A 7,231-nucleotide genomic window follows, 5' to 3' on the forward strand; every position below is an offset into this window, starting at 1 on the left:
CCAAACATTATACCAGGAATTAAAAAGGAAGTTGAGCCAACAACTACACTGAGCCCGCAACCCACGAAATCCCTTATGACACGACTCCATACAGAAAACCCGGGCCATGGAAATCCAACCCCTATGCTCAGAGACAGGCTTATGGTGACAGACATCAAGCCATAACCATCTTTGAAACCAAAATTGACCTCTAGCTAAACAAAAATTCTCAACCTAAGAGATTATATTCCATAGGACTGGACTGACCCAGAAACTGGCCACTAGGGTTCTTCTACCTTCGCCCCTCTGCCACCAGAGGACATATCTGGAGTTACATGAACACATGGATTGACTTCGAGCTCTCCCTAAGCCTAAATACCCTGGAGCCAAACACAATTCTTCACAGATCCAAACCCCTTTCGGCTCTTTCATTCCTAAGTATGGGGGACCTCCACATCCAAAACCCTTTACCACCCAGACCATGCAAGCACCCATACAAGACAACCAATACCATACTCGACAAACACCAGGACGAGTAGGACAATGAATTCACACCCAACCAGAAACCCAGCGAGGCCATGCCACTGGCACTTCCAATTCCATCACCATAAAGCACAGACCCATACATTTCATTGGTCAAAGGTCAAATAGACTGCTCCATACTAACAAAAGTTGCTAAGTTAAGACTGAAAACATACCAGTGAACGTTGCTAGAACCTGAAGACGACGACGAGCACTAGCTTCCTAGAATCACCCTCTCAAACCAGATCCACAGGAGCGTGAGTTCATAGACTACCTTACTCAACAAGATCGATAGAATTCTTACCCCTCCAAATGTACTTAAACCTTTGTCGCCTTCGAGCTGGGGCATTAAACACTGCATGTGTACTGCCATCACTCCAAGTGCTGCATGCATGCAAAGGGTGACCAAAATGATTTGATGGATTTGTGTTAATTGTTGGGCCAAGACAAGCCCAATGAGGCTGGCTCGCACCTCGATCAAGGAGAAATTACAATAAATTATTAATTGTAATTAATATATGTAAATAAAATAACAATTTATAATTAGTAATAATTATAAATTAAATTAATAATAATTGTAAACCATTAAATCTTTTAATGTTATTGTTATTTAATGTAAAGTAAGAAACGGAAAATCGATTAAAATAACTAAATATTAATTTCCCACATTCAAATTCTAATTCTAATTTTAATTTACAATTAAATAGTAATCCATCAAAATAATTATTTTTCAAGAACCCCTCTAGTAAGTTAGTAAGTAATTAATGTTGAAAAAACAAAATAATAATTCTTTTTAGGAACCTTTGAGTGTAATTCACACTCATAATTTTTAGGTTCTTCTCCTTTTTAATTAAATCATACATTAAGTAAAGCTTTAATCATTTCACAAAGGTACTCGTTTGGAAAAACGAGGGGCTTGGTAACCGCTTTGTTACTACTTTGTAATGATCCAATCTAGCATAGGCAGGTTTACATTAGAGCCTCATTCTTCGATTAAAAAACAACAATTCATTAAGAACATACCGATAACCATTAATCCTTTATAGTAAGAATACATAAAATAGCAATGAAAAAGCATTTTTTTAAGAAATGAAATAGGGAAATATTATATTACAAAGGTTGCAATTAGGCTAAAAAGAAATAATATTCCAAATTTTCATCAAACAAAATAAGTAACTTTGATGTTACATAGGAGAGTCTGCTACATATAGGATACATATTTGATGTTACATAGGAGAGTCTGCTACATAATATAGGATACATATTCAAAGTTTTCTTGCAAGTGGCACATTTAACAAAAACACTTGAAAGTTTAATGGTACTAAAAAACATAACAACCAATAAAAGACATGGTGGCTATTAGCTTCTTCTTAACCAATGTCTATAATCCCATTGTTCAATATTCGTTGATTCCTTTAGTTGATGAATAATCTCATCTTCCTTGAATTCATCTTATGTAGAGTTAACCAATACCTTATTGTTTGAAGATGAAGAGAGAGAGTCCTTGCAAAGGTTGAGAACCAAATTCCACAACATACTGCATTCTACTTCTAAAATGTATATTCATTGTGTTTGTTGTGCACTTTGGATATCACTAAGAACAAAGAGCTCCTATTAGTCTGGATGTATTCCTCATGTCTTCTCAGGGTTAACCAAAATTCCATAACATTTCATAGGTGAACTCAAGACACAATTTCCCACAATCTAAACCATGTTGAGGATGTCAAGGCTACAGAAGGAGTCCCTAACCAACAAGATTACAAAGGAATCAATAAGCACTTGAATGTGTCCAAAATTTGAAATTTGAATATTGGCCCTTAACTAAAATTTCCTCATGAGATGCCCAACAAAAGGAAATCTAGGGGAATAGAACATAAAGAAAGAATATTAAAGAGATATAAAGTTGAGGATAAAAACCAAAATCTCCATGAAATGATTTTAAATTGCCTAAAATTAAGCCGTAATACAAGGCCCAAATTATAGAAACTAGACTGACTGCTTTAACCACATTCATTTTAATAATTTTCAAGTTTGAAGTATAATAACTCAAATCCAAAATAGGTAGACCAAATATGGTATTTCTCTTACCAGGAGGTCTATGACCTTAAGGTTTAGACCACAAATATCCCCAATTCCATGCTTCAAGAATTCCACTATCCCATAGAGATGACGGGGGTCATACAAGTGAATTGAATGAGTAGAGTCGTGATTATGGATCACATGTTGGAGAGACTGAAGGTTGTCCCCATTAATCCCATCTCGATGCAATAGTATTGATGTGTTTGACAATGAATCATGTGGGAAGTTAATGTTGATTAAAATGCCCTAACCATACCAAAACTTCTGGTGATGTTGCAACAAGAGCTCACCCCATTTTGATCAATCTCTCCCAAGCTTAATTCATTGATTTTGTGGCTTATAAATACACTTCTAAGTTTAGGGATTTCTTCACATGATAGAATGAGGTTTTGATAAATATACTTGCCTCCTTTTTAGCTTAATCAATGACTATTTCAAGCTTGCAATCCAATGGATTTGTTAGATGAAAATCATATATGCCCATCGCATATCTGCAAAAGTCCGTGATGTTCGCTAGGTCTCTACCTATCTTTCCACTTCCATGAATTGCCTCTGAAGAGGTACTCGATCCTCTTCTCTCCTTGGCACCATCTTGATGAAGAATCACAATAGAAGAAACTTCTTCTTCCTTCTTCACGGTGGGAGAAATTGCTTCTCCAATTCCATCCTTATTCATGTTGGGAGGAGTCACACTTCCTTCTCCAACCTTCGTCTTCTTGGAAACTTGTGCAATCAAATCAATTAGCCTCTTCTCCTTTCATTCTTGAGGTCCACTTCCAACTTCCTATCAGAAGTTCCCAACCTTATACTCATCCTTCAATCGCACATTCGAGTCCTTCTCATGCAACACCATGGAAGAGATCCTTGGGCAATACACCAAGTGTCTCTTCCTACTCATTGGAACAATCATTGTCTTTCCTTCTACCAAAATCAAGAGTATGTCTAGGTCCATCATTAGTATGGCTTGGGTTGCCAGCGAAATGTCCATCCCCAACACCATTGCATGATCATCCATCGACACCACTCTTATATCCATCCTTCCAAACCATGAACCAACCTTCACTTACGCATCCTTAAGAATATTGGTCACTACTTTCACCCCCGAGTTGACAACATTGAAAGCACTCAAATTTATCTCTTCTTCCTTCTTTAATTTCAATGAATTCACTACCTTTTTACTAAGGAAGCTATTCAAAGCTCCTGAATCCACCAACACAACAGACTTCCTTCCAAGCATGGTCACCTGTACAAAAATTAAGCCCAAAGCCTTCTTATCTTGTGAAGATTTCACCCCATGCTTTCTTCTTACTTTCATATTCTTCGTGACCTCTTCCTTAATTTAACTCTTACCCAACTCAATCTTCGGTCTATCTATCCTCTTGAGTTGCTTCACTTCTGCATTTGTTCGAGGTCTTTCCATTGCAAAACCTCCTTCTTTCTTCATTGCATAGTAAGATCTTGAACCGGGTCCAACCTTAACAAAATTCATTTTTCCATGCTCTTCCTCCTTTGAATGTTGCTTCACTGCACCCATTTGGAATTTGACTCCCTCAATTTTCACCAAGGAAGCTATCATTCACCTCCCCCCATCCAAAGCTCTTGAATGAAATTCAACTTGTCCTTCAAATCTGTTCGACTCCTTCTTTGCTTATGGACCGTCCTCTTCATGGTCAAGAAAATCCGCTTTAATATTTTCTTCAAGTGCTTCAACCTCTTCCCATGAATCACTTGCCTTCATCATCTCTTCAATTCATTGAGTAACCTCCATATCTACCTCAACAAGACTTTTTTCAACAAGTTGCAAAAGCTATTGCCACGGTAGCAGCTATCGTGCCACTTCCTTCACTTCAACCAAAATAACTTCCCAAGATTGGACTTGGTTCTTTGATACAAACTGTCACACCACTATGATAGTTGCATGAATTTTTAGCTCATCGACTCTTCAAGATGTGCAACACCGACGCATTCCTCCTTAAGAGCTAAGGTTACTTACCCTGACTACACCTCTAGCCTATGTGTCTTTAACAGAACCACTTTCAACTTGTGAAATAGTTTTCAAGTGACTTCAACACAATAGCCCTTCATTAATATTCAACACTTCGCCAAATTTACAATCTTTACTCTATTCACATTACTTCATTAACAGTGTTTCACCTATAACAATCTACTGTAACAATAAACACTTCAACAAAAAACAATCTTTACAATGGATATCAATATACAAGTGCAACAATCATTTATAATATGGGAGGGGGACTCCCAACCAAATTCCCCTTTTCCTTATTACTTCAACAAACTTCAATTTATATAATATTTTACAAGCATCCAAGATTGGGTTGAACCCCAAAGGTTCTTTGCCTCAAAACTAGGCTATTTTCAACAAACATCAAGAAAACCTCGTGCAACACTTAAACTTGCACGACTTTCCAGAAAACAACCTCGAAGCTTGTGGCTCGCATGACCTGCCAAAGTCTAGAAACCCAGAAAATCTACGCATGTCTTGATTCACCCAAGCAAGTCTCAACTCGTTTCCTTCTTCCTGCGACTTTGTCCATCTTCCTACGGTTTGGTTCTTGTCTTCTTTGTTTCGAATTGATGACTTTTGGCTCATGAGGTACGAGCTTGTCTTCCCTCACACCTTGTGATTCTATTTCTTCACTTGACCGAGTCTTCTACCTTCCCTCATCCGCACTTGTCGGAATATATACGCATCATGCCTTTTGGTTGGGTGGTCATGCCAACTTGGGCTGACCCCTATCTCTGTTTAGCTGACCTAACATATTTGCCAAACACTTCGGTGTGGACATGGCCAACTATCACGGTGCCACGTTGTGGTCGCTTTGAGTCCACCGTGGGCACTCGTGCGACATCGACGATATTTCGTCATAGTTATACAACTACTCTAACCTGGTCTACGCCTAACTCATTTACACTTCAACACAGCCAATTTTCCAATTTCAATCTTCTTATTCAACATTTATACAAACATGCAATATCGTAACTTCAATACAAGCAGCGAAAATAAAACTTCATTAACAATTTGTGATATCGTAAAGCAACGAAAATAAACTTCAACATACACAAGTACAAGAATGAGTGATGGGAGGGGGGGACTCCCAAAACACTTTTCCCCTTTGCTTATTTTATTAAACTTCAAAGTATTTTACAACAAAGTTACAAAGGGCCAGCCATGACCAAACTCATGTGCTGCCCAAATACAAAGAGTGGTAGTTGTTGGCCCTGCCCAACGGACTAGCCAAAAGTGCCAATTCTGTGATCAAGGCATGCCCAACCTAAGGTTGGCACCTTGCCTATAAAAAAATCTAGAATCCACGCCCCAATCAAATTAGAAAGCCAATTCTCGACCTCTGCCAGAAATCAGGCTCACTTAGGCGAGCTTCCCCTCTTTTTGCGATGAGCCTTAGTTGCGATTTCTATTTCTGCGATGTGCGCCCTTCTTGTGATTTTGCAATTTGCATAGACTCACATCTCTGCGATCTTCTTCCTTGAACACCTCCCTTCCAAGTGTCGAGCTTCTCTACTTATATGCATTTATGCCAATCCATTTACCTTGGTTGACGCCTCTCTAAGCATTGAGCCGACTTATCACAAAGTTTGTTGAAACCCCCTCGTTCACTTGAGTTGACTTGTCCTCCTCATATGGGCACCCCTCCATGTGGGTGCCTTGTCGTGCACGACACACGACACCTAGCGTTGGGCACTCGACGCTCCACCATCGTGCGAGCGTACGCTCATTGTGTTGTCGTGTACCACACACCTTGCCCATGTCAACTTGTTTGTTTTCCTTCTCGTTTCACAACTTGCCTATTCGTTGCATCGTTTCACCACCCCTCGGTTAGGGCAGTCGCACCCCTATTCTACCACTGTTCTACCTTGAGCTTGTGTTGGATGGGCACGCCCGTTGAGGCATGCCCCTTCAACTCGTGCACACTACCCGTCATTTCCATGTGGACTTGGGTGCCCCTTCTCCTTGTGGGCTCATCCGTCGCACTAGGTGGTCTCGTGTTGTCCACTCTAAGTCTTTGCCACTTTGGTTCGCCAAGTCGTTTCCTCATTGTGTGGGAGGGTGCCTTGCCTTGTGCAGTCTCCGCTCCTCCATGCGATCTATAAACCAACTCAGTTCTTCTTCTCGGTTTTTGGCCACTCTGGGTGGGCATGGGTGGTCATGGGTGCTCATTGGCCTTGGTGCCAACTCGGGGCCCTGACATCCTCTCCCACTTCAAAATGGTTGTCATCCTCAACAACAACTCCACTTGCAAGCTTCTTTTGCCAAGTCTAACATGTCGCAAAGTGCTATTAGCTCCAACACCTATCATTCCTGCTGCATGAACTCCTTGCCTTTTTTATATGAACCTTCACCAAGGCTCAAGTCTTCATGTGGGTAAGACTCCTCAATCCCACGGTAATCGACCACAACTCATCGCAATCCTGCACACTGCCCCAACTCACGAAAGGTCGCTCCCTCCAACTTGGCTGCAATGCATCAACTGCAACTCACATTGTGCCAACCCACCGCATATCGTCATCATGTGCACTTTTGTTGCCATACTCCAACTCAACTCCAACATATCTTAGCGCATTGAGCTCCCCCATGACTTAGACTAGTTGGGTAGATAATCCCACCAACATG

The sequence above is a fragment of the Pinus tabuliformis genome, chromosome 9 (assembly GCF_031772625.1).
Source record: "Pinus tabuliformis cultivar Carrire ecotype Pingquan chromosome 9, CPIR1, whole genome shotgun sequence".
Classification (NCBI taxonomy): domain Eukaryota; kingdom Viridiplantae; phylum Streptophyta; class Pinopsida; order Pinales; family Pinaceae; genus Pinus; species Pinus tabuliformis.